The sequence below is a fragment of the Pezoporus wallicus genome, unplaced genomic scaffold (assembly GCF_028554395.1).
Source record: "Pezoporus wallicus isolate ANWC-B61680 ecotype Strahan unplaced genomic scaffold, APGP_CSIRO_Pwel_v1 contig_11047, whole genome shotgun sequence".
NCBI lineage: Eukaryota > Metazoa > Chordata > Aves > Psittaciformes > Psittacidae > Pezoporus > Pezoporus wallicus.
The window spans coordinates 402,761-430,031 of record NW_026639456.1 but is presented as its reverse complement, the minus strand read 5'-3'; the positions used below and the strand labels follow the sequence as shown (position 1 = coordinate 430,031).

Genomic DNA, 27,271 nt, shown 5'->3' with positions numbered 1-27,271 from the left:
TGTGAAATCTGTAAATCACTTAGGAATCCAGTGGGATGAAAATCAATGTGAGATTATTGTCATTCTGTGGTCACCCCAATTTATACAGTAGAAATAGCAAATGCAGCAAGGTGGAAGGAGGATGAAAGGTGTGACGAGCTGTTCACAACATTAAAATGACCAGCATCCGCTAGGGAGTCTGTTATATATTCAGCATGTCACTGAAACACTTGTGTGATGGGATTGCATTTGAGAAAGTGTCAATATGAAAGACAAGGAAATGATTTAAGTACAGGATATACCCAGTAGTATTGTCACACAGACTGAAATGTAAATGCACAGCAGTTCATATGAGAGGAAGAGCCAGGTTAGAAGCTTTAGGGAGGTACAGCAAGTATATGGGAGATATGTTTTGCCAGGGAGCTTACTGAGGTGATTGGTAGTTGGGGTTTTGGGGCTGGAGGAGGTATGGAGGGTTTTTTGCTTTTCTTTTTAATCCCTACTGAACATTTCTAGTGTTTCCATAGACAAATGGGGTGTGTTAGGTGCAGGAATGCAACAGACTGACAGAAACTTTAAGGAACTGAAACTGAAGTATTTAACCTGTTGAACAGAAGATGAACCTGAGGCAGATGATACAACATGTTGTTGGGCCCAGCAATTGTATGTGCTCAGTACAAAGGAAAGTGGATCCCTGTGTTTTGTTGTATCAGTGTTGATGTTTCCTGTTGCTTGGCAGAACAATATCCTCCTGTACAGAGGCAGTGGAGGTGAAAATGCTCATAACATGCAGAGCTATAGAACTCAGTACAATCAGCACTGCCTCTCTCATCTACAGCCTGACATAAACACAGCATTCCTTCCCAGGGAAGGTTGTTTCTGTTGATCAAGTCCTAGGTGCAATTAACCAAAACCTGTAATGTATGTGTGTGTAATAATTGTTTCACCATAAGTGAAAAAGTCCTTTCTATTCTCATCCCTCCCCCTGCCAATGGAAATAATACTGCAAATTCTAATGCAGTATAGAATGTTGATTGATCCCTGTTACCTCCCAGGCAGAGAGAGGTAGAAAGGAAGGTGTCCATCTGACACAATTCACTTGAAATCTCTTCAAGTTGCTCAGTCTTGCACGAGGAAGAGGGGAAAATCAAAGTTGAGAGAGGAGAGGGTTAAGACAGTCCCAGAAGCATGAGCTGAAGTGAGAGTTTTCCAGTTGGGGATAAGGGCTTGATCTTCTCACCAGCCATCTTCACACAGTTCATCAGTTCTGCAGAGCGTGTCATTTCCCTAAAGCTCTGCACTCCTTTTCACCCACTAAATTGAATCTTGCACAGGTGTGGGCAGCATGGATGGGATTAAAGGCTTATTTCCCCTAAAATCTAGACCTGTCTGTTTAAATGAGTGCCCTCATCCTGTGAGTTCCTTGCTCTGTGTGAGTGTTTGAGATCCTTTGCTCAAGACAATAGCATTAAGTCATCTCCCACACTGACTCTACGTGGCTGAGACCCTGGAGAGAAATGCTTCAGACTCTAGTGGCTGCTGAATTAAACAATGAGAAATATATGCCAGCTCTTTCCATTTGCTTATTAATAGGTTCTGTGTCTCGTGCTCCAAGGGGATTGTCCTTTCTTTTGAATTGCTAGCGGGGAAGCATTCAAGCATTCAGTCACTGTAAATGGAGAAAAATGGAGAAGGAAAGAAGAATGTTTCAGGAAAGATTGGAGCATGTCTTCAGAAATGTAAGACCAGGGACCTGACTTGCAGAAATACCCATACTCTTGTTTCCAGTAACTTGGTTTTGGTACTTAAGGGGTCTTTGAAAATCAAACGCTGCCCATGTGTACAATCTGTAATCTCCTGATACCCCAGCACCTCAGCAGTTGCTCGAGCTAGAAGATGATTCCAAATCTGTGCATTTGTGGGACACTACACTGTGAAATCCCTGCAGTGCAGGGGTGCTTGCTTAGGTGAGCAAGTTCACTATGACATTGGATGAAGGCAGGACTGTGGAGCTCCCAGGTATTTTATCCTCTTCCTGAATTTTCAGTGATTTGTGAGTATGATTAATGCTCATCCTGGCTGATACCTGTGAATACGTGCATGAATTCTGAGCTCCTCTTTCACTTTTCAGTCAATCCTTTAGGTAGTTTTGAAAAGCTTAGCATTGTGGTGGTTGTTTCTCGCAAATCCCTGGTGGTTTAATAAACAATTGTATCTTGTTGTTAAGATCACTACAATTTCAGTGTTTAAAAGGCTTATTTCTGCCTATGTGAGACCTTTTCTAATAGAATACAGGATTCTACGTTTTTTAATTCTAATCCAATTCCAGGATAATTTCAATTGGAAAAGATGTCTGAAGGTCATCTCCAATCCCCCACTCAAAGCAGGGCCACTTTAAAGTTAGATCATGTTGTTCACAGCTTATAAATGGGGTTATAGCGAATGAAAATAAAGAAGGCGCAATCCTAAATAAAACACAGGGTGGTTTAAAAGTGTTATTTTCTATGGACAATGGAACACAGGCTGCCAGTCTGCACAGACACTTGAGCTCTGTGTTAATGTGGTCATTTCCGTAAGTTAAGTTGAAGTTCTTCACATGAGCATGGCCACTAGTCTCAATGGCTGTTCCAAGTTGGATAAATGGGGAAACTTCCAGGTGATGTTAGTTATAGGCGCTAAATAAACAGTGGTTTTAAATCTTGGATGGAGGATGGTGAGAGGTGAAGTGGCAAGTGCAGGGCTGGCACCACAGTTTTCCAGTGTGTTCTTGCATGATATTTTCTTGACAAAGTATATAGCAGTAATTTAATTTCCTCTGGTCTTGTGTAAATGACAGCAGGGTCACGCATGGAATTAAGCTCAGAATATTTGAAGAGAAGATTCTATGAATGGGTGATGTGATTTGCACTGGACCATCAGTGTGGCTTTACTGCACTCCCATGTGTCTGTGTACCTCTTGGTACCAGGCAACTATTCGCATCTACTTTTATTTGCTGTGTTGGGCATCTGTGGGCTAATTGAATACGAACTGGCTGAACCCTGCATATTGCTCTGGATATTCCACTGGCAAAACAGTGACATTTAACAAACCAAGAAATGCAATGAGTTAATTAAGGAAGAATTGTCTATGATTTCATCTTACCTTTTATTTCCACCCCCACCTCCTGCAAGTCTATGCAGTGGAGCTGCCTCTTGCCCCTTGTGCCAGAATGATGAATGGGGGGACCACAATGAGGTCAATTAGCTAGGGTCGGCTTGAAGCTGAAAGGTGGAGTGTGTTTCTTTATTGAACGCTGCGTTCACACTCCAAACCGTGACCTGGACTCCAGTGATTTATTACAGGGGCAGTGTTTTGATCACTTACCTTCAGTACCTTACCTTGGCTTCAGAAAGCAGGTTTTCACTGTCAATTAAAATCCAGGAGAAGAAATCCATTCAAAATCCAAAATGTGAACCCCAAGAAAAGGATGGGGAGCCTGGTGATGGTTTTCAGAACTGTCTTTATTGAGTAACAAAGAAACTGGGTTACATTCTGTCTCCGAGAGGGGGAAAACATTCATCCAGAGCTGAACTTTTACAGCCTTTTTCCTGGCTGATTTGAAACAGAGGAACCAAATCTGTCCTAACGAGTTTAGAAGTGGTACTGGGGGAAAAAACTCTGCACCTACTATCTCTATGGATGCGTGGTGGAAGAGGCAGGAAAACAACCTCCTGTTGGTTTTCTAAAGGTTAAAAATCTCATGTGTATATAGAAGGTCTTTATTAATGAATAGCGCTTAGCAGTTATGAGGCATCTTTCAACAGAGGATGCTGAACTGTGCTGCATGCACTAATGAAGCCTCTTGATGATGTAGTGGTAAAACAAATTGCTGCTTGTCCTTGGTCTAGACAGAAACCTGCTTTATAAAGATCATGGAAAGTCCTGTGTGCTAGTGTACAAAAACGTTTTGATAATACCTTCCACAATGGTTTTGGTTTGTTGCTGTGCTCCTCTCATCTCCTGCCCAAGCCTAATGATGGGGGATAGAAAATCCCTATTAGCTGATCGGATCCATCCCTCCCACTGATGCAGCATCACTCCCAGAAGATTATTTTTTCTGTGCATCAACCAGAGAGTTTTTAAATGACTCCTGCTACATACAGCTAGCTCTCAGGGGGTGGCTATTCCATCTAATCCTGCTGTCCATTTGCATGGCATGGCAGCTTTCTCACAATAGACTATCAGGGCTTTAAACTAGAAAAGGATGTGGGCATCTATTGCAGTGCATTAGTTTTATTTTATTGCCAATATCTGTGTTACCCTTATGGGGAAAGAATACCTTGAGTGAAAACAAAGAAGTTCTCATCAGTAGGTAGTGTCTTATGGTACCCAGGCATACATTTGATCTACATGTGTTCTGATACTCAGCATCCTTTCAGGCAGTTGTCGCACCTTGTCTGCTTTATGTTAGGACCAGGCTCACATGAGCCAGGCTGCGTAGCTGTGCAGTCTGTCTCATGGAGAGGGGGGTGCTTTACCCAAATCTCTTTGCTGTTTGAGAAATTATGGCAAGCATCTGATGTGCCACAGTGGGCAGGCTGGTCCAGAGGAAGATGACCTACTCACAGTGTACCTGGAGAGCTCTGGAACAGCAAAGTGTTGTTACACGAGGCTGGACTTGGTGTTCAGAGCTTTTAATGTATCAACAGAAACCTGGTGATGTTATTGACAAAGCAGTGTACGTGCACATGGTGCTGCACAGGGTATGAAAGCAGCATAGCAGTGCTTGCGTCTTCAAATGGCCCGGGCCTTGGTTCAGTAGGCCTGGGGATAGCTGCAATACTGGTTGTCAGATCAAGTCCTAAGTGTCATCAGGTTGTGCCCTGCAATTGAAGGTTTAACTTTATTTTAGCTTAAAGAGGTTTGCTTGCTTGTGAATCAGTTTGCTTCATGCAGCTGCTTCTGGCTTTTTGCAGATCTTAAATGACTCCTGGTCTTTGCTGTGTTGATCTTCACACCACCTCTGTAATGCAGTGGTGTGGCCATGAAGCAAAGCTTCCCATCATCTCGGCTAGCATCTTGGCCATTTGCTTCCCAGTCTCATTTCCTAAGCTATGAAGCGTTGGCTTTTGCTTGAGCTTTTTTCTGAGGTACCTATTGTTCAGTGTGCACAGAACCTCTCAAAAAGTCACAGAACAAAATAGACAAGATAACACTCACAGATTAAAGATGCTATTCAAGTGAATTTCCTCTAGGATTTATCAAGAAGAGTAGAATACCATTCTAGTTCATCTGAGATGTAACTCAGGAGTAAAATTCTACTAGCTATGGGCAAGTAACTTTCTTTTCAAGGCAGGTACAATAGCATTTTTTTCCCCCTGTATCTTCATGACATTTGTCAGTTGTTTCCTCCTCTGCACTTCTCTTAGCCTTTGGTTTCTTTGGCAGAATTTAAAATATGAGAGTTTCAAAAAAGAAAACAGACTTCAAACTTCACCTTTCCTTGTAGATTTTGGAGGCATTTCTATGGCACCCTGTTTTATTCCTGCAGACTGCTGTTGACCTGGTGCCTATTAATTTTTATAACTTTCTCCATGAGGTTTTGTAAGGGAGAGACACGTATATTTAGTCCCTGGCCTGGTAAATTTTTATGACAATTTTGCATGCTTGACTTAATTCCTATTTTTCAGGTCCCAGTTGTGTCTGTCCCTCACCTGGTTCTTTTAAGGCTTGATTCTTGTCTTTTGAGTCTGATCCTGTAACACACATAAGCACCTAACTAGTCCCACAGATGTTAACAGAGAGGATTTTTCCAAGGCAAGTTAGTCCCCAGATCTCACTGACTTCCAGTGGGAGCTGATTCCAAGCTGTTCTCTTTGCCTTCCATGTCAGTAGTACACTGCCATAATGACTAAAAGAGCTGTAAAACTGAGGATGAGAAAGAGATCTCTTAGTGCTAGTGGAAACCTTCTGGAGTACTGTATTAAGTCGTACAAGATGGATGTGAAATAGTGTAAGAGGTGCTAATGTTCCATTACTTTCTGTACAGACAAAAATAGGGTGAAAAGGTACTATTTTATCACCTGAAATCAGCCCTGCCTCACCGAGGTTACTGATGCTTAAACACAAGTTGCTCTTCTGGAATGGGGCCACCGTGCTCAGCATCTTTCAAGATCTCACTGTCAGTGGCAGTTTGATTGCCAAGGAGATGCAGCAGCTCATACATACCAAAACCTTTGCAGTGTGAGTATGTTTGAACTGGAGGGAAACCTTCCCATCTAGAGGTATTAGAATGGAATCACTGCTAAGCCAAGCACAGCCATGTATTTTAGCAGCATATTTATTTCTTCTTCTGTCTGTGAGACGTTGCCTTTGTCTTAAAGAACATGTGAAGAATGGGTTTTCATGAGCTGCAATTTGCTGCTTTATTAGGCAGAAACTTCTCATCTGGGGAGAATAAGTTGTGAAGGAAGCTAGTTATGCCGTAACTGGTATTTGGCTCTTCCCATTTTCAGACCAGTAGACCTGTGATCTGCAATGTCTAGTCCTCAATATGTAGTTAAGTAAAGTTAAGTATGCCTCAGCAATGCCTTAGAGCAATATGATTCAGTTTTTGTGTTGATAATATGCTGATTTTAGAACTTGGAGACATTGGATCGAATCACAAGTTGATTCAAAAGATAAAGAGTGGGCCACTTGTGTTAAAGTTACTATTTTTCCTCAGAGGTGACATGGAACAGCTATAAAAACTACATCTACTTTCTAGCAACCAAATGCCTTTGGCTGTACCAGTTTCCAGGCAGGATTGTCCTCCCACTGGGAGCTGGAAAACCAGTCTCTTGTAATTGTTCTGCAAAGGATACTCATTCCTGTAGTTTGCAAGCCAAAATGTCAGGTTATTAACTTTCTTCCTAACCCTTGCTTTCTATAGTAGCAGAGCTTGACAGAATGCTACTGCAATACCTGTATGCTCATGGGACATGCCCCTACATGTTTCCCTCATGTGAATATTTACTTGGAAATGGTACTGTAAATAGCAACAGTTCAAATGTCATTACTTGTTGGGATAGTGGGAATTAAACCAGCATCCTCCTGTTGGAAATAAACAAAAAGAAGCCCAAATAGTAACTAATACCCAAATGAATTTTCCATTTTGTCCTACAGAATTTCATTTAGGGTTGTATCCAAACCACTGAATTGCATAGGATAGCCTGTAAGCCCCCTGCTTGAAAAATCCCATGGAAATGATCTAATTCAAACCCTGAAGGTTTTAGAGGTGTATTTATATAGGTCCCTTTTGGGTTTCTCCCCAGTAATCACTATAAAACTTTCCCTAAAGGGCACATGAATATATGTAAACCTTGGTCGGAGCAGAAAAATAAAACCAGAGTTATGAACCAAATTTTCAGCAAATACAAACTGTTGTAATTCTCTTGAAAGCAAATACACCAGACACTGAGAAGATCTGCTCAGTTCAGGGGAAAAAAAGCTTTCTCCCTCTGGCACAGAGAAATGTTGCTTTTGCATTGCTGCAGATGCATTTTTGGGTTTATTCCTTGCTTTTTGAACAGGCTCAGGGTGCCAGTGAATGTGTCTTCTGCCTTTGTGTGGGCATAGAAGCACTTCTGAGAGCTTCCAGCAATCTCTGCACATAGCTCGTGGTCTTGTTTTAATATTTAATCACTAATTGGTGTGATGAGCAAGGGACAAACGAGGGAGCACTCTGACATCTGATCTCTTGAACCGATTACACGCACTTTGCACTACATGTTGTTTATCATGGTCAGGCTAATTTCCTTCCCTGAGCGCTGCTTTCATTCTGCACTCAAAGAAATCTCGATCTGGGGCTCGTGAAGAGGTACCTTCCACTTTTGGGAAAGGATTCCAGAGTGCATTGGGCTCCTGCTATTGACCAGACTTCCCAATAAAAGCAGGGCAAATTCTGTTGGGTGAATGGAATCAAATATTATTCTATGCCTTTGCTCTCTCTCTGTGTTAAGGCTTCATCTGTATTCACTCTCTGTCCTTTTATTCATTCCCTTTCTCCTCTATTATCTTTATTCTTCTATTTTTCAGCCAAAATTTGAAATTTCAAAGCTCCTTTCTATCTTAAAGGCAAAAAGAATTCCAGAACCAAATGGAAACTGCTAATTCTAACCTGAGAAGCAGCTTTTGTTTCTTTCATTACGACGCTGATGCTGATGATTATTATTATTTGGAAGAAGGTGGTGAAAAAGAGAGAATTTGTCATTACTGTATAATTTAAAATTGCACAGCCTACAGCCCACAAAACAGAGCATGTAATTACACACTTACTAGAGGTAACAGCAGTGCTGATAATTATTCTTTACACAGGAGAATCTCGCTGATATCCCAGAGTCGGAAAGTGGGAACTACAATATCTTTAATACCATCCTTAGAGACCCTCATAAGCAGAGGAGAAGTATGAGGAGGCACACAGGGTCCAGAGCAATATCTTCATCGCGCCAGAATGTCAGGGGCTTTAGTACAGCAGAAATCAATAGATTCAAGTACATTTTTTTTTAAGGTACAATATTTTTTTTATGATCCTACCTTGAGAAAGTGCAGCAAAGCCTCCAAAGAGGAGCAGCCGGGGCTGAAACAAGCCTTTTGAATGGAAGCCATGGTGGTTTAGGAGAATAGTGAGCAAAGATTTATTCATTTATTTATTTCTTTGGAAGGCACGTTCTGCTGCGAGGATGTGTTAACCATTGCTGGGCTGTAACCCTGAAACTCCTTTGGCATTCAATTGCCCATTATTTCTCTACCCTATTTTTTTTGTTGTTGTTTCTCTTGCTTCTCTCTACCTGTTCTCAGCCTTTTATTGTAGCCTTTCTGTCCCCTTGATTTGAATAATTAGTCACTCGGATTCCATCTCACCTTTGGCATTTCTCTTGGTGATGCTTAGTCTGAGCTAAAAAACAATCTGAGGGAGGATTTTCCCCATTCCTCTTTTTCTTTAGCAGTTCATTTAAATCAGAGTATGATTTATGCACCAAATATTGTTCCCTTTATTTATGCTAAGTGGTATTTTATTTTGCAGGTAATTAATTTGGGGTTTAAGGAATAAAATGCTATTTACTATGGAAGCAAACAGAGCAAAACTTCCGATTTTACCATTTTACTTTACCCAGTTGGCATTGAAGTGATGGGACTTCGCCAATGGCAATTATTTGCGGAGGGAGGGTCTACATTAATGTGTTCTTATAGAGGTGCACATGATAAGGTAGACAGAAAATCTGATGGCACCTAATTTTCATGTGCTGCTGAGTCCAATCAGGCTGATTCTCACTCTATGTGTAGGAGTGTCCTCTGGGTTGCTCTAACTTAAGCCATCAAGTTAGGTCCGGTGTGACTGCCCGCTGTGGATCAGGGAGTCCTGTCTTGCTTCTTGATGGGCTCAGTTCTGCCTCAGATCAAACCTCTGTGTTAGTGAGAATGTGGGTCATGGTCACAGGGAGTCACCGGGAACAATAATGTACATGGAGCAGTTGCGGAGGAGTCTTGGGACATAAAGTTAATTAAAAACCCCTGTTCTTACCATCCCTAATAACAAACTTAAGGTGGAGAAGAGAAGGCTGTGTGGACACCTCAGAGCAGCCTTTCAGTATCTGAAGGGGGGCTATAGGGATGCTGGGGAGGGACTCTTCATTAGGGACTGTAGTGACAGGACAAGGGGTAACGGGTTCAAACTTAAACAGGGGAAGTTTAGATTGGATCTAAGGAGGAAATTCTTTCCTGTTAGGGTGGTGAGGCACTGGAATGGGTTGCCCAGGGAGGTTGTGAATGCTCCATCCCTGGTGGTGTTCAAGGCCAGGTTGGACAAAGCCTTGGTTTAGTGTGAGGTGTCCCTGCCCATGGCAGGGGGTTGGAACTGGATGATCTTGCGGTCCTTTCCAGCCCTAACTATTCTGTGATTCTATAAAGATCTCAGAAGTTGGGTTGAAAAGGAAGTCAAAGTGTTTGCTCTCCACCTTTAGCACAGACTGGCAGCTCTTGTCACCTGATTGTGTGAGGGCAGGGCTGGGTTTGATAAAGAACTTTCTATTACCCTAGGTATTTCTCTCATAGTGCCTCTGTATGGAGGGGAGATGGAATTCAGGTGAAAACCCATGCATGTTCCTTTGCTTTCGGAGGAGGTAGTGGAAAGATCTCAATTGCAGGCAGGTATTTCCAGTCCTAGCTGTGGCTTGGGATGCTCTTGTGCCAGTGCTAAGTTACCCAACTGCTCAGCGTCTTGCTTTCTCCTGTGTGAAGGTCACTAATTTAGGCCATGTTCAGCATGAACGGCTTAGGTTTTGCCTTTAAGGCAAGAAAAATAGATAGGATGCAAAGTGTCTTGAACCAGATAGTTAATGAGTGATGTAACAACAGAGAAAGCCCAGCCTTGTAGCAATCAAAACAGAAATGACATTGATCTTTATTTGCTCCCAACCCTTGATGTGGCTAAAAACAAAGTAGGATAAATGGTCCTCTGGCAATTGTAGAAGAGCAACTAGTATCTTGCAAGTTTTTAGGACTCTTCTTGAGGTTTATTAATAGTGATGGACCTGAAATGAATCAGTCTTGCCATCTGGAGCAATATATATATATATTCTATGTATGAGTTAAAAACCCACTGGAGTCACTCAGAAATCATGTTTACTTGGTAGTTGCTTATATTCCTTCAGTTTCTGCTTTGCAGGATAGGTCATAGATGAACAGGTATTGAATAGGAGGGGTCTGGATTCAGCCTTTGCTCAAGATTCCCAGGGTGACCTTGAGTAAATCACGAAACCTCTTTGTGCCTCAGTTCTCCGTTTTCAGGCCTTAGTAATTTGCTCTGATTTGTAATGTAATGTTATCTCCTGGTGGCACAGGAGAAGGTTGACGTCCAGTTGTTTGATGGTGGGCACGTGCCTGTGAGTAGGTGATGCGCAGGCTATATTCAGTTGTAAGATGGGAAGCACCATTCTCATTACTACAGTGTGGAGCTACCTTTGCATCTCCTGGTGCTGGAGCAAGAGATAAAGGCCAAAAGAGTAAGTATTGTGCTGAGGGCAGGAGCTGTGACAGGTCTTTTGTCTTCCCTGACTTCTTTGCATTTCAGAGTCAGATAAGCAGTTCCACTTTTGGTCTGTCCCCTGATATTTATCCCCTCATCATCGTGGACTATGTGAAACCCCCCTGCAGTTGCATGGCTAAAGCTGATCCTTTTTTCTGAGACTTCCATTGAAGTCTGGTGCCAAAACTAAGGTGCTATTAACATATTAATGCCTGCATACATCAATTGTGATAGTGGATCTGATATCTCTCTTTGCTTTTTCAGCTGGATTATATCTTTGTGTTTTGTGATTCCCATGTTATATGCCTAATTATTATTATTTCACACTTCATAACATTTTGGTAACTAAAATGCTCTAGGGTTCAGAACTTGTCTATTACATTTTAGCCCAGAGGAAACTTTGCAGCCAGTTCCAACTTCTCTCCCCAAATATGAATTTATATTGGAAATTGTGATGGATCCTGCCTGGGATTGGTGCAGCTCTGATAGAATATTGTAAAACACTGACTTTGTTACACATTGAGCTGGGGTATTTTCTCCCCCTCCCTTCCTTTCTTTTGTGTAAATCTGTTTTCACCACAGGAGCACATGCTGTCTCTTCTGGCTACAACACTACTTACTAATTCATCGATTCATCTTTAATGAGGCCCCCTGCCAATGTTTAAATAGCATTCGGAACAAAGAAAAAGGCAACATTTCCAAACCAGCTGCTTCTCTCCAATCTGGACATAGCAGCCATTCGGAATCTCAAGTAAATTTGTTTCCTCCGTAAAGTTGGGAGTTTATAATTTAGGTGTAGCTTTCTAATGAATTGTTTGCAGGATGGAGGAAAAAGAGGGCGAGAGGGGAGTGAAATAAGAAAAGGGTTTCCCTCAGGCTATTATGCTACATGAAACCAACACGGTGTCTGTGGAGTGCACTAGCATTGCAGATGTAACAGTGGGAGAATTCTCCTTTGCAGCCAAAATCGTTTGTTGTACATTGGAAGTTGGTACAAGGACATGACAGAGAAAAGTTTCTCTGCCCCTCTTACAGACAGCTTCACTAGGTTGAGTAGCTTAACCCTTGTCGTATTTGAGTTGGCTTCAGACACTGCTCTTACCAGGAATGTGTGTTACTGGGGTCACTGCTGTTCATACACTGGTTTCTATTTTCTCTGAAGACTGGATGAAAAAGCTGTGCAATTGGTTCAGATCAGCATCCTGCTGTCGTGTTCACTTGTGTCACACTGAATTTTGCAATTTGGCTGAATTCATGTGCTAAGGCCTGTTGTTAGGGTTAACTTGGAATTCCTGGGTGATGTCCATGACTGAAGCACTTCTCTATGTTCAGGAGGATTACATTCAGTGTGTACTCCACAGAGTTACCTTTACATAGATTGAAAGGTGAACAACAGAAGATAGGAGAGGTTTATTATCATATCATCATGAGATTTACGGAGGGCGAGTGTCCCAGCCCTCACTAAGAGTCCCTTGCAGTTATCCCGATGCCAGTGCCTTGAGTTACTTATGTAATTGCCACCATGATACTGCCTTGCTCTACAGTGGCCCCTTTTTAAAGGCTTCTTATGGTTCCCATTTACTAAAGACTTGGGCTTGTGGTCTTTAAAGGAAAATCATCCTCTTAGCAGCTCAATAAAAGGTGTTTCATGCAGATGAAGCCCAAAAGCTGCAGCAGAAGTGAAGTTCTCACTCTGAACATCAAGAGTGCAAGAACCTTCCAAGTTCCCAATTACACAGAACAAAACATCTCTCCCCTTCTCACACAGAAAGGAAATACCTGTAACAAATAGGAACCAGTGTCTTGGTGCTCTCAGTCACCCCAAGCAGATGTCATCTACCAGCAGACAGAGGACCAGTAAAGGACTAAAGCACAAGGCACATACAGCTCTAAACAGACACCTTAAAACTCATCCAGTTCGAACCCCCTGCCATGGGCAGGGGCACCTTCCATAGAGCAGCTTGCTCCAAGCCCCTGTGTCCAACCTGGCCTTGAACACTGCCAGGGATGGGGCAGCCACAGCTTTTCTGGGCACCCTGTGCCAGCGCCTCAGCACCCTCACAGGGAAGAGCTTCTGCCTAAGAGCTCATTTCAACCTCCCCTCTGGCAGGTTAAAGCCATTTAAGCTGACAAGGGGTGTTCTGTTTGTCTGGCAATGAACTGAGGATCGGAGTTCAGGACTTCCATAGTCCTCTATTCTCTCTGAGAATGCTGTCCTGTAAGCATGGGGGGTAAAGCAGGGCTCAGAGCTGGCAGCTTTGCTTGTTGGTATTGATGGAGAGAAACCTGTGTCGGGTGGGTGAAGCTGATCGTTGTCTCTGTGACTTGATGTGCTCTGCAGTCTTTTCTATGGACTGCTCTCCCCTTTAATTTCTCCTCGGGTATAAGGGGACCTGCTTGGCTGTAAATCACTGTCCATGTGAATTACATTTCCTTGTCGGGCCTTGATTCAGTATGTGATACTGATCTTGCCCAACTTCTGGCTTGGCCGCCCAGGCTGTAGAGTGTCAAGTCTTCTGTTATACTCCAACCCCCAGTATTGCCCAAGGTGGTGGAAAGCATGAGCCATGTTAGTGCAAGCATTTAGAGTGAGCTGCATCCTTGTAACCAGACCTGCTGTGGTAGAGATTCCCCTTCTCTTTCACTGCAACACAACTGTCTGTCCTTGACCATGACAGATGCAAATAGGTGGGTGAACATTTTAATAGCCATGTGCCATCTAAATGGCAGGACCAGTGTTGGCAAAGAAACCCCAGGCAGAAGAGGGGAAATCCTTTGGAAAAAAAAGAATATTTTACAATGCCATTGATGTTGCACCCAATTTGGTTTCCAAAAGGTTGTTTCTACATTAAATAGCAGCACAAGTCCTCCAGCCTCAGCATGCACATGTGCACACAGACTTGCCTAGAAACAACAGCAAAACAAAATGAAGGCAGTTTGGAGGCATTTCCTGGGAAAAGGATTCATGAATCTGTTTCCATGGAAGCGACAGCACATCCCAAGTGGCAGTGAGAGCTGACAGAGCGCAGCTAGGAGAGTTAAAGTGCCATCCACTTCTTCTTAGCAGAGCAGGGGGGCAGAGGTGGGGGAAGTTGCTTCTACAGAGAATACAGAGAAATGTAAAAGGACAGCAGGACATATGGTTAAATGGAAAGTCTGGAGAGCTGGGTTGGTTCTCAGCTCTGCCACAAACTTCCTGTGTCCCTTTGGGCAATTCCCATCAGACATCCTCCAACTCCTGCTGAAATCAATAATTGATTTCATTGGGCACTAAATCAGAACCTGAAGCATTCTGGCTGGTGTTCAGACTGCCTCTGTTGGCACCCAAGCAGTCTGTGATGTTTCAAGTTCAAGTCCAGCTTAGTTTGCCTGTTGATCTTTTACTTTCTCCTTAGGAATCAAATGCTCTCCTCATTTTATAGGGTTTCTGAGCTGCTCAAGACCAGGGCTTTTAATAGACATCCGTTCAGATCTTTGTACAAAGCAATGCTTGGTAAACCCAGTACTAGCAACTCAACAGAACTGAAGACACTGCTGCACCAGGGAAGGCTTTCTTTGTCTTTGGATCAGATACTTAATTTGTCACGGGGTGTTTCTTTTGGTGAAACTCTCTGGCCTGTGCTATTCAGGACATTGGGCTAAATGACCCGATGGTACTTGTTGACCTTAAAACCCAAGAAATCATTCTACAGGCTCCTGGGGCCATGCAAGGACTTCTGCAGGTCCCCACTAATGACAGTGGCTTGCAGAAGGGCTGGCTCCAAGGGTTTCCTCATGTAATAAGGCTCAAACTCAGTTTGTTTGCAGTGCACATATTTGCTATTCAATGCATTCATTAATACAGCTGCTAAATTTCAGTCCTCTTTCAAAGAGCTTTAACTACTACTCCGTAGATACACTGGAGTGCAGGGCCATACACAGCAGGCAGGGTGAATAGCTGGAGTGCTCTGGGTTGCTGGTTGTTGGGTTTTGCTTTTTAAATGGTTTCTGGCAGTGCATTACACTGAGGTAAGTGCTTTGTTTCTCCCTCAAGTGGCACTCAGCTCCCCAGGGTTTCCTTGAGGAGCATGTCCACTCAGGTTTGTTTCTGTTGGGTATGTGCTATATACAAGCTTTTGGCTGTCTTTGCCAAAGGAAAAGACAGGTTACTGCTACTTAAAAGAAATATTTTTAATTGCATAGTATTGATTTTCTTTTTTTTTTTCTTGGTGGAGTGTATGGGCTGTTGTCGATGGATGTAGTGGAATATGGGGCTAGTTTACGTGGATAGATCAGCACTGAAATATCAGTACAATGAATGGGTTTTAAACCCATGCACTTAGTTTGGTGCAAGGCTGTATGTCAGCTACCCAGAATCTGGCTTTTCTTTTGATCCAGTGAAATCCATAGAAGTGAGTATTTTCTGTTGTACTTTCAGCATCAGTGTAACACCATAGCAATGTAACACAGCCATCAGCATCTGCAAGCTGATACAGGGGCTGTATTGGAGGCTGCTGAAGATTCCTCTGCTGTGCTCTGTGGCTTTGGAAGGCAGCAGGGCCAGGGGTGATGTTCCTAGATTTTTACATTGCTACTCCTTGCACAATGCAAGAAGCTGTAGAGCCCTCAGCATCCCTAGATACACCTCAAGGTAATTTTGCAAATGCTTGGGTATAAACAGGTTAACATAGAACTGTGGAGTATAACCTTCTCCTTTATCATTGCTCTTATGTGTGATGATAATAGGCAGTTCAGAGCTGGTAAAAGACGTATGCATGTTGATACAGGACCAGGGAGTTCTAAAATTGTTTTCACATTTATATGTAAAGCAATTACTGATATATAGATACTTTTTTCTCTGCCTCATAACCTGAGCAGCAGAGCAGACATACAGGAAGTCTTACTTTTTATTTCACTCTGGTAGACTTGTAAAGCATGCAGCTCTGGTGTACAGTGCAACAAGAGTCAAATGAAACTTGAAATGCTTTTTTATTGCATTACTTGTAGCCCCATAATGCAGCAGATACCTTTAGATGAGGGAAGGGGGGAAGTGAAAGAACAGCGTGTGCTGACAGCTGACTGCAGTTGTTTCATAAAGATGCATTTGTGGTGATCAGTGTGTCCTCCTAACACACGGATATTTCCTTCTACCTTGGTGGCTCTAATCTGTCACATTTAGGGCACTTGGGAATGCAGTTTAACTTTTGTCACCAGTTGTTACTTTGGAAGCTGCTGGGAAGGATGCTTCTCCAAGCCTGCATGTTCTTTCCTGAGATCTGATGAATTCCTTTGCAGAGTGTGTGTTCCTCACTGTGCTCATCCACAAAGGTGCAAAGTCTTGTGATCAGGGAGAAAACCTCAACAGATTTGTTTTCACATTCTGCATTTCAAAGAATTGATCGAATCAGACCCAGCAGCTCTGTGCTGGAAAAAGAGAGGTGATGTTGTAGTCTAACAGCTGAGCTTAGGTCAGGAGCATCGAGAGTCAAGTCCTCCTCATACCCCGCTTTTCCTCCCAGCCCTTGGAACACGTACTCTATACTGACAAGCAAAATCTGGACCTATTTGTGCTCAGCTTTGGCTTTAGCAAAATGCTACAGCAAAAGCCACTTGGTTTGCTCAAGGAAAGTGGCTAGTTTTCCACCCAGAGCTGGAAACCATGGGAGAGCCATGGAGTACATCTGTCACCAGTAGTTCATAATCCATTGCCTCATATCAGTCTGTGGCTCATACTCATACACAGGTTTTTGACACACAAATGTGGTCGTTTATAGCCTCCATAAAGGGAAAGAAGAGATGAAGGTGAGCAGGGATGTCTGGCTGCATCTCCCATCTATCTTGGGGCTTTATACCTGAGGTTCTACAGCCTGTCATGGTGATTGTGCCTAAAAAAATCCCAAACAAACAAAACCAAAAAGGGGGAATGGGAATCCTAGATGGCTCTGTGGAGTCTCTGGAGTATCTGCTTTTATTGCATCTGAACTCTATTTCTCTAAGGGTGGCTGCCAAAGACTTCAGGAAGGGATGGGACTTGCACTGAGGAGGGATTGCTCTTGTTTGACCATCATTTTTAAGGGCCAGGAAGACTTTATGAAGATTACGTCTTCTGAAAGATACTGGTTTGCCCTGGTATCCCTGAGATGTAGTCTCACACTCGGATCCATATCCTTTAGCATTCCTTCATTTGGGAGCAGCAGTTACTTTTAAGATTTTCAAGTCATAACCACTGCTATGCTGAAGACATAAAGCTGCTGGTGTGGGGTTTATTGCAGGGTCAAGGCCTAGGATGTTTGTTTTCTGCGGAAGCTGGGTGTGCTGTACCCTGAAGCACTCTGTTGCGTGGCATCCTAAATAAATAGATTTACATGTGCTGAAAGGCAACTAATCAAACAAATGAGATGGCAAAATACCTCTGAGTATTTCAGCTTCCAGGCACCTTCTGACAAATGGACAAGTTCCAGTTTGACTGTATATGCCTGTATTGCTCTAATACATATAAAGGCATGGTTACAAAAGTATGGAATCTGGGGTACCTTGCTGGGGAAGGAGAATGCAGAGAGAGGAAACAGCAGGGAAGTGTGAGGCTCTAGAAAGTGAGTCCACATTGTGAGGGTGATTGGTTTTAGAGATCTTCCTGAACAGGCAATTCTTAAAGCTAAAGGCTTTTAAAAGAAGTAGGGGAAAATGCTTATTGAAAAGGTTTGTTGTGGAAAAAACATTTACGCAGGTAAAAACATTTCAATTGGTGTGGTAGGAACAGGAAAAACCCATCTCTTGTCCTGTAGTGCTCATATATTATTCATGCTTGCTCTTTGGCTCTTTTCATGTCAAGATCTCAAAGCATTTTGTAAATAAAGATGTAAATTGTTATCCTTATTTTATAGAAGAATGGCTTAGACAGAGAAATGACTGCAGCATAGGAGCACCAGAGAGCTGAACTAAAGCCTGGGTCTCTGCTGTCTATCAGCTGGATTCTGTAGGCGCCAGTTTTGGTGAGGGTGGAATGCATGATGGGGTTAGTTAGCTCAGAGGAAAAAGCAAGGTGGAGTGGTTCCTGGAAGGGAAAGAAGAGGGAAACACAATACCAAACAGTGAGGGGATTTAGAAGAGATGGAGAAAGCAGATGTTGGGTAAGGAGCAGGTGAGGAGATTTTTCACTATGGGTGGAGTGGACTAAAATGATAGAAGCTGACAGCAATGGGAATCTAAGATGTGTGTGCTTGATTCTCAGTACTGTCATGTAACAGAACTTCCTGGAGCAACTTTGACGAGCAGCTCCAAAGCACCGTAGGCATTTAACCTGCAGCCCTTTAACATGCCAAGAGGCAGCAGCCCCTGACTCGTTTTTGTACTTTTGTAATTGCCAACAAACACCTAACGCAGGGAGAACTCGCACTTCAATGAGTCTGCTGTTAAAATCTGACCCCTCGTCCTTGTGCTCATGCACAAATCTGCCACACACCCCATGCACAAATGCTTGTAATGGTTCTGCTTTTCAGTACCCACAATCTGCCCATCCAGGTGACAACCGATCTGAAGTTTCTGAGACTCCAAATGTCACTCCGGGCCTGGAAGAATGTTTGATTTTGTTCCAGGCATAAAGGAACAAATCGCCTGTAATGGCAGCATCACCACAAATTCCCTCGCTTTTCCATGTCACTTTCAAGTGCCTCGTTGATATTTTTATGGATTTTTATTATACAGCTTGTTATGCAGCAACTACAACCATGCCAGGTTCTTGGGGATCAGCATGCGGGGGGGGCTGAGCTATAATAGGAACTTGTACACTCGTGGTTTTAATATCTTTTACTTCAAAGCAAGGAGTTGATGTGATCTTTCATCATCTCAGCTGTTGTTTACCAGCTTCCTACAGATGCTGTTTGAACTAACAAACCCCACATTTCCTGGTTGGAGTGAGTAATTCCCTCGGTAGTTGCAATCCCTTCACTTGGAGGCTTAGTAGTCGTGATTGAGTGATGCCACTAACAAGAAGGGTATAAACCTTTAACGTTTAAACGTTCCCTATCTCCTTTCAGTCAAATAATAACTGGCCAAATTAGCTTGGCTTAGCTTCCCAGCCCTGCTCCTTATTTACTGCTTCGAGGGAAAACGACCAACAAGTCCAGGGCTGTATTTGGAGTCAATTTACTCCCTGTATCAGAAACAGACAGACGTGTTCCTGATACAAGGGCTTCTCTTTGGCACTGATCTATGAACAGCGTTTTGTTTCCTCGCAGTCTTTTAAATCAGCTGAAATCTAGAAATTACAGGTGAGGAAAGAGCTGCGAGGTCATCTGTTCTGAGCAGATCAGAGCAAGTTCTTTAGCGCCTGTGATTACAGTGTGTGAGTATCTGTAATGGAGAAACTGGCAGCACTCACAGGCAGGTTTCCTCCCCCCCCACCTCCTCTTCTTTTTTCCCTCTTTTCCTTCTACAGAAGTTGATGAAACTTTCAGATATAGTGAAATAAATCCATTGGAATAAAAATGGGCTGAGGTGTTCGTGTGCCAGAGCGGCTCTTCAAACAGATGCTGACTTCCCTTTCAGTGAACGGGATTTTTTCCCTCTTACCTGAAAGCTTATTCCAATGTGTGCTAGTATGGATGTTTATGGTAACAATATATAGCTCCAAGCGTTAAACCTGTGTACCTCTCACACACGGTGTCCCTGTCCCAAGGAGCTGAAGGTCTGAACAAGGAAGCATTGGGAAGAAAAGTGGATTTGGGAAGTGACTTGCTCAAGGTTATTTAGCAAGTAGGTGGCAGCGATGGGAAGCAGAACATGATTCCACGGCTCACTTCTTGTTCTCTAATGCATGCCCTTTTGAAGGAGTTGTGTTGGTGAAGAACTGATCTTTGAAGCTGAGGTTTGTGGTAGACCCAGACTGGAAGCAGAGTGCATTGAACATTGCCTTCTTCTATAAAGGATCATCTTGCTGCAATGAGTTTCACAGTGCTAGAGAGTAGGTAGTGGTGGCCAGTAATTGTCCTTTTAGAATTAGACACTTATATATATGTACATGTACACATATCTGAATGTAGATATTATGAATCTCATGAAGATGTGAGTCAGAAGCTGTGTGATAGTCTATGGAATGTAACTGTGCTGAAGGGCCATAATTCCCTTTGGTTGTTCTGAGCATACCTTGGGCTTCTGCAGGCTCCCCTCCTCCTTTCCTGAGCATTTATGTGGAAAATTGGAGGCTCAGAAACCTCCCAGGCACAGGCAGCTGAAAATGCCCCTTTCTGGGTGCTAGCAGGTTACAATCAATACCTCATGTCCGTAGACTCTTGTCTCCAGTGCAATTTTGCTGCACATAAGTTTAATTGACCTAACTTCCCTGAGTTTTGAAGCCATGGGTGCACCGAGCAAAATAAACCTTCTGTAGGGCGCTTCCATGCTATTTCTATGTTGACTTTGTTTTTTTCCCTCGCCAAACAGCCACCTCTTGGAGCAAAAGGCAAAGCCCTCTCTCCTCTTAATATTTCCTTATAAAACAGCATTCTGAAATGAAAAGGAATTTTTCTAAGAAGCATATGTGAGAAAGTGATGGAGAATCTTCTTTCATACATGTCCAAGAATAATTTTTCCACTGTTCAGGATGCTTGGCTATTTAGTCTGCATCAGAGGCCTGGGACCTTTATCAATCAAAGAGCCGCTTTGTCATTAAATGGAATCTGTAAGTCGCACTGAGATTAAACTCCATGTAGAATCTGGGAAATAAGGGTCTGATTCTCAGTTACACCAAGGCTCCTTTGTGCACCTACAGTGGCATAAGGCCCCCAAGACTTTATTTTGTATCAGATCTTTCATAAAATCTATTCACCCAAAGTGCTTTAGGGTTAAAATTAATTCAGTTAATGAGTTAAATAACTGCCAAGGGAGAGAGAAATTAAGAGTCATGGGCAAAGGGGAAAAGAGATGCTTCCAGCTGAGTTTAGAAGAGAGTGTGAATGAGGTGAAGGGGAAAAGAGATGCTAAGAAGATGCACTGATGGGCAGGAGCTGCAGAGGAGAAAGCTCTTATGCCCTGGGGGTCAAATTATATGAAGGAAGGAGGAAGGGCCCTTTTTTCTACAGGAGAATTGCTCCAATGGAAGTTAAAGTGATTTAACATATCACAGAAGTAGCAATATAAGCTAAAGGTTCCCATTTACTGTACTGTTGCTATAAAGTCTGCACAGGCTGCACAAACACTCATCTTTTATTGTTTGTTTATAATGCAACAGAAATGACTCCTGGAGTGGATTCCTATTGCATCAGGCATTCTAGGAAAGAAAAGGCTGACTTTTGAGTCCCAGGATCATTTGGGCCAGACAGGACTGGAGCTGTTCCAGCCCCCGTACAGAGAGCAGCCTATCATTAAATTCTCCCCTGGTCTCATCAAAGCAGGAGCTGTTGTAGGGCTCTGTGGATAATCTGCCCCTGGCCCTCTATTGCAAGCAGTAAAGGGGGGGCTCTTTCCTGAACCCATGGATTACTTACCTACCACCCTCAGGGTTGAAGGCTCTCTCCAGGTATTCCTTCGTTTTCAGCTGCATCTGCAGATGGGGGTGAGGACCAGTGTGCTAGAAGATGCTTCCCTTTATCAGTAGCAAATGTACAGCTCAGGACTAAGAGAGGTTTTGTAGCAAAGCTAGAGCAAATGGTAACTGGTGGTTGTGTTCTGTCCATGTGTGGAAGATCCCAGGGTACTGCACTCTCAGAGCTTACCACTACTTTACTTAAGTGCAGATATGTATTTTCTTCTATTTATTTTATATATATTACATATATAAATATTCTAATATCAAATATTAACACTATTTAGGTGTTCCCCCCTTTAATCTTCTGACAGTGATTTCTGTAGATAAAACACTTCGTGTGAACTAAACCAAATCAACTCGCGCACGTGTAAATTTTCTATTCCTCTTAATTTTTAGAAAGAAAATTTCACAATCCCCACAGTAGCAATAATTTTATGTATAGTTCTTAGTAACCAGAACCAGAAGAACGAAGCTTAGTTGGGCACAGAGCTATGTGGACAGGTACCTAGAAGAAGTGGTAGTCATGCTGAGCACCACATCTTGACACTACTGGAGGCAGTGGAGTTCATGTGTCTCTCTTAGGATACTTGTCACTGAAACCTTGGAAGCAACTAGTGGGCAGTGTGGCACAGGAGTCGCTGTGGAACACAGTGGTACCACTGGCAATCCAGAGCTTGGAATGCACTTGTTAATCTTGTTTTCAGCAAGGTGGGTTAATTACCTTCTCCTGCATCTCCATTCCTCTGTGGCTTTAGCAAGGCCTTCATTAATATTTGTTGGACATCTCTGGATCTGACTCTGTCAGTGGTCTAGACAACAAGGAGTATTTGAACAGATGTTTTTCAAGCGAGCTATTCTTAATAGAATGTGGCTCTGAACCTAAAAGAAACTGTGCTAAACCAAGCTTTAACCAACTCGTAGCTCCTGCCATGCTTAGGCTGATGACGTTCCTTGCCCTTTAAGGAGCCTCTGAGGCTCACAAACAGAAGTTTTGCATTCAACAGTTTGGATACTAACAGCCTTGATTCGTTTCCCCAGGTTTATATCACTGCGCTCTCATGGTGCAGTTATAGTACAAGAAGGTGCCTTGGAAGCTTGGAGAATAGTAAATGCAGACCTGGCTTTGCTCAGCAGAACTTGTTCAGGGCTTTACAAGAAAGTTTCAGACAAACCCATCTGACAAAAGCTGGTTTAAAAAAACCCAACCCACAAAAGGCCAAAGCCCAAGTGCCTCATTTGAGGAATGTGAGAAAACACGTCCTGGAGATTCTCTTAACTGGGATATAGGCAGCCTTTGGGTGATGTAAGAGGGGATTTGCCCTCGCTTAATGTTCGCTCTGTGTAAAGTTTGCTGTTATGTCCCAGGTTATTGGGAGCTCTTTAAATCAAGGCAGTGAGAGAGGGAGCTGTGAGCTTTGTATCTACACAGCAGGGGGCCAAAAAATACCCCCTTTACACGTGGGTGGGTTCTGTGTAAAACACAAGGAGGATTCCCCTGAGACACGTCTCTTCCAAAGTCCCTCTTAGAAAGTTGGGGGAAGGATTCCCAGGACATTGTGTGCTGCAGGTTTTGCTTGAGAAGGTCCTGTAAAACAGCTCTGGGTAAGAGAGCCATCCACAAGGGGTTTCCTGCAGGCCCTAGAGCTTGAAAAGTCTCATATTTTCATAAGCCTTTTGTGAACCCAGAGGCAAGATTTGGATTTAATAGGCTGAGTTTGTGCCGGTTTGCCAGGTCTAAATCTAGAACTGGGTGCCTGTTCTGAGATAATTTTTCTAGGCTATATAAATTCAGTTTCTAGACTATATATATTCAGTGCACTCATCTTTCCCATATAGTCCTGTTTCTTCTCATGCATGCAAGTCTGGTCTCTGTGGCACAGGGATGAACACGCAAAGCTAAGGGTCTGCCTCTAGTCTGTTGGTTTTGGATTCTTGTGCATCCCTCTGTTTGATTTGGACATACCTGGAGTCATGGAGTGTAAGTCTCCATGAGTTTCTCTGCAAGCCTCATTTTCTTCTCATCTGTAAAACTGGAGAGATAATTTCTGCCTTACAGGCATGTAAATGTTAATAATTTAGTCCCCAGTTCAGCAAAGCACTTGAGCACATTCTGTTGGAGTAAATGGGATTTTAATCCTGTGATTACATTGTTTGGTGAGCTACAGCCACAAGAAAATACTTGGAGATCATTGGAATTAGAAGTGTTCAAGAACTCCAAGATGTCATTATCAGTATTTTGCAGTAAATAAACTGTGGTGATAGTTTTCCCCTACCTCCAGTGAGTAATAGATGGGGTTTGGGTCATCTTAAGCATATACAGCCTGAGGTGTTGGGCAATAATGGTCTGGCTGACTGGTTTTGGTTGGTTTGGTCGTTTTTAATGCAGTAACTCGGTGGCCTAATGCACTTTCCTGGATTTTGGAAATGCGATTTCAGTTCTTTTCTTAGATCTGTGTGTCTGCCAGAGAATGGATGTTAGTTTAGGTTAGAGTTCTTAAGCTGTCCTGTTACAGATTCTGTATGTTGCATAAATAATGCTATAACATAAATAATAGCTGTAAATGGCCAAGCACTGAGCTTGGAGAATTACACTGGTCAAGCTCTTTGTCTCAATGGCTGAAGTACTCTGTTCTGCAACTGTAATGTCCACAGCTGCCTTGTTTCTGGCAGCAGAGCTGTCAGATGCAGAGGAGGAGAGTTGTAGGGAAGAGCACACACAGAGGAAGAACACAAGAGATCCCCAGAAAAAGAAGGAGGAGGCTGCAAAGGAAACCGTGGTGCCTCGGCAGCTTGTTTCTATCACCTCCGAGAGCTGATTGCATGCGTATCACACACAGCACAGAGCTCACTTGTCTAGACAATCGTCTAATTGTCTCTCCTCAGTAAGTAGCAGCCCTGGTGACATTCCAGACCTTGACCTCTGCCCTGTCCAGCGCCAAAAAAGTGCCGTTAGGAATCATGTAACACTGGGTATTAAAGATTGTTGGAAAAGGCCATGGGGTCAGCCTACTGTGGAGTTTTAGCAACAATGCTGAATATAGCTGACTCAATCCTTCCTCCCTTCCTCTGGAGACCTGGGCTTATTGCAGCAGAGTGTTAGTATGATTCCTGTGCTTAAACTAAAAGATGAGGCTGTGCTATAGAACCACTTGGGGCTGTGCTGGGAAGGAAGAATGCATAAAGTCTGAGATTGGCGATGCATACTTATCCTTCTCTTTATAAGGAGCTTTCTTCGTTGGCCAAGAAATAGGCTTCTGAATATTCTAGTTGGACACTGTGGTTTGGGATGTCAGAGAATAAGTCTGCAAAGAGACTGCAAGCTGGAGCAACAGGGTTGTATGTATTGTACAACTATAAATAACAACAGTGGCTGTGGTTGAGGGGTTTAAGGGATGGGAATCTGAGTGCCAGTGCTGCTGAAAACCTGTACAAACCTGCTGAGGACGGGGAGAGGGAAAAGGTTCAAAAAGGTTGTGACTGCACTAGAAATGATTGGGCTTTCAGCAAATCTTCTGTGTTCAACTCCCTTCTCTTCAGAAGGGTCCCTGTGTGTAACCTGTCCCGTATGAGACTGTTGCTGCAAACCCCTGCCTTCTGCCCACCCTGCTCCACACAGCTGCCATTGCAAATGTGGTTTCTTGGCACCTTGGAAGATGAGGCACTGAGCTTATAAACTGAGGGTCCAGTTCGGGGAGATAATGAAGCATATTGATAGTTTCAACTAGTCCTCACATCAGAGATGTCCTGAAATACATTCTCAAGTTAGACTGACAATCTGTTGTTTAGTAACAGCTGTTCTTATTGCATGAGTTTGATTTTCCATGTAGCATTCGGGTTAAGCCTTGTAAAGAGTGAGAAATGCGTGAATTTGGGTTTTTAAACGAAGTTAAATGCATAGAAATTCTCTCCAACTGGTGAAAACGGGGGGAACTCTTAAAATCAGTGGAGCTATGCTGGTCTCCATCAGTTAAAGATCTGCCTTTCTATTCCCAGGCATGTTAAAGGTGTTACAGCGCAAATGACTGCAAAAACTCTTGCTGACAGTTTCAGGCTCCAAGGCAGATCACGTATCTGGTCCAGGGAGGGCACATCCATTGCTGCAGAAGGAAATAAGGGAGAGAATATTGTAAAGTGTTAACTGATATTTTTAGAAGCTTTATAATGACAGGTCACATTCCCAAGGACTATAAAGTGGCAAATCTAACAGCGATTATTCAAGCGGGGCAAAAAGATCCAGCAGCAATTACAGTTTAACACTGGGTGTGGGGAAATATCAGAAAGCATTTTATGGGGTTTGGGGAGTGAACAGCTTGAAGAGTGTAATTTGGTTAGAGATGGCCAACATGGGGTTTTGATGTGGGTTTTAACTAACTTAGGATTCTTGGAAGGTATTGCTGCCATGGGAGGTATGGATCTTGACTGGATGGCGTGCACTCGCGCTCTGGTTTTGAAGTGGCAAGTTGGGATGCAACTACAGAGCTCCTCTTCGTTTCATTGAACTGTGCTGCTGAACCTATCTGAAATGTGTTTAAATGAGGGGAATGATGAACTCTCTTAGGCAGGGGTTGAAAGCCAGATTTTGTGTGAAGAAGTGAAATGAAGTGTGTTTTTTCCTCCTAAAAACCTTAAAAACCATCACATGGGTGGGGGAAGAATGGAAATTGGGCAAGCTGGACTCCAGTGCCAAGCTCTGTCAGCTTGGGAAAGCTACTTCAAGGGAGGCTCTCTTAAATGAGCTTTTCTATGTGTCTAACTGCAATTCAGCTGCGTTCTCGAGGTCAGACATAGACCAGAGCAGTTCAGGTATAGCAGCGGGTCTTTGCCTGGGCACAGGAATCCTGTTTGCATGAATAAGTCTGAAAATAAAACGCTGATGTTCTTCGTGATGCCTTTTAGAATTGCAGGCTGCAGCTCAGGGCATGGCTCTCCTGGGTTTCCCCCTTGCCTTGGCCACTGAGCCTGTGAATCTGACCGCTTCCTTCTGCACTCCTCTTGCTTCTCAGACCTTCTCTGTAATCCACACAGGGCTGGGACAGCCTCCTGCCACATCACATCCAGCAGATAGCACGGGTATCCCTGGGCTCAAAGTGCCCCTTGATGTTACTGGATAAAAAAGGCTAATATTAATGATACTATATATAGCTTCAAACAAAGAAACAGAGATAGGATTATACCCCTGAACTACCAAAAAGCAGCTTAGGATCTGGTACAAGATTTGTCTTTTAAAAGAACATATTTCAGAAGAGATTTACTGATGATTTCCAGGGTAAGGCCAGGAGTCAAGGTACCAAACTGTGTCTTAGGCTAAATGATTAACTGGAATTTTGTTTCTTTTCCCAAAGTATCAAACATCATCCCTACTATTGATTTAGCACTTCTATATCCAGGCTTTTTTGAGCATGATGCTTCAAATGTACTTGCCTGATTTAGGATTTTAAGTTATGGAGGTGTTCTTGAGAACTTCTCTTTCCAGTATTGTCTTGTGTATGTATGGGAAATACATGTTTTAGCTTACTTTATCTGAAAGCAGAGGATGGAGGTAGAAGTGCCAGCCCCTTTAGAAGGGCTTGAGTTTGTCTAAGGCCAGCAAATGAAGCATATACAATTAATGCAGTCAAATATAAAAGGCTAAATATTGAGGGCAATGCACACAAGTGTGAGTACACTTTCCTAGGGAGGAAAGCATCTGCTGTTTGGGCAACTCGACACACAACAGAGTGCTGATTCCTTGGCTTTTCCTGGT

The 27,271-nt window shown here is 43.1% G+C and overlaps 1 long non-coding RNA gene across 1 annotated transcript in view; it reads left to right on the top strand.

Moving 5' to 3' along the window:
- The window catches only part of LOC130602110 (uncharacterized), a 52,898-nt gene extending 37,044 nt beyond the window's left edge, over positions 1-15,854 (top strand). Inside the window, exon 5 of the long non-coding RNA XR_008972820.1 lies at positions 15,442-15,854. This is a non-coding gene — a long non-coding RNA (uncharacterized LOC130602110). The remainder of the gene's footprint in view (positions 1-15,441) is intronic.
- Positions 15,855-27,271: the final 11,417 nt, after the last annotated feature.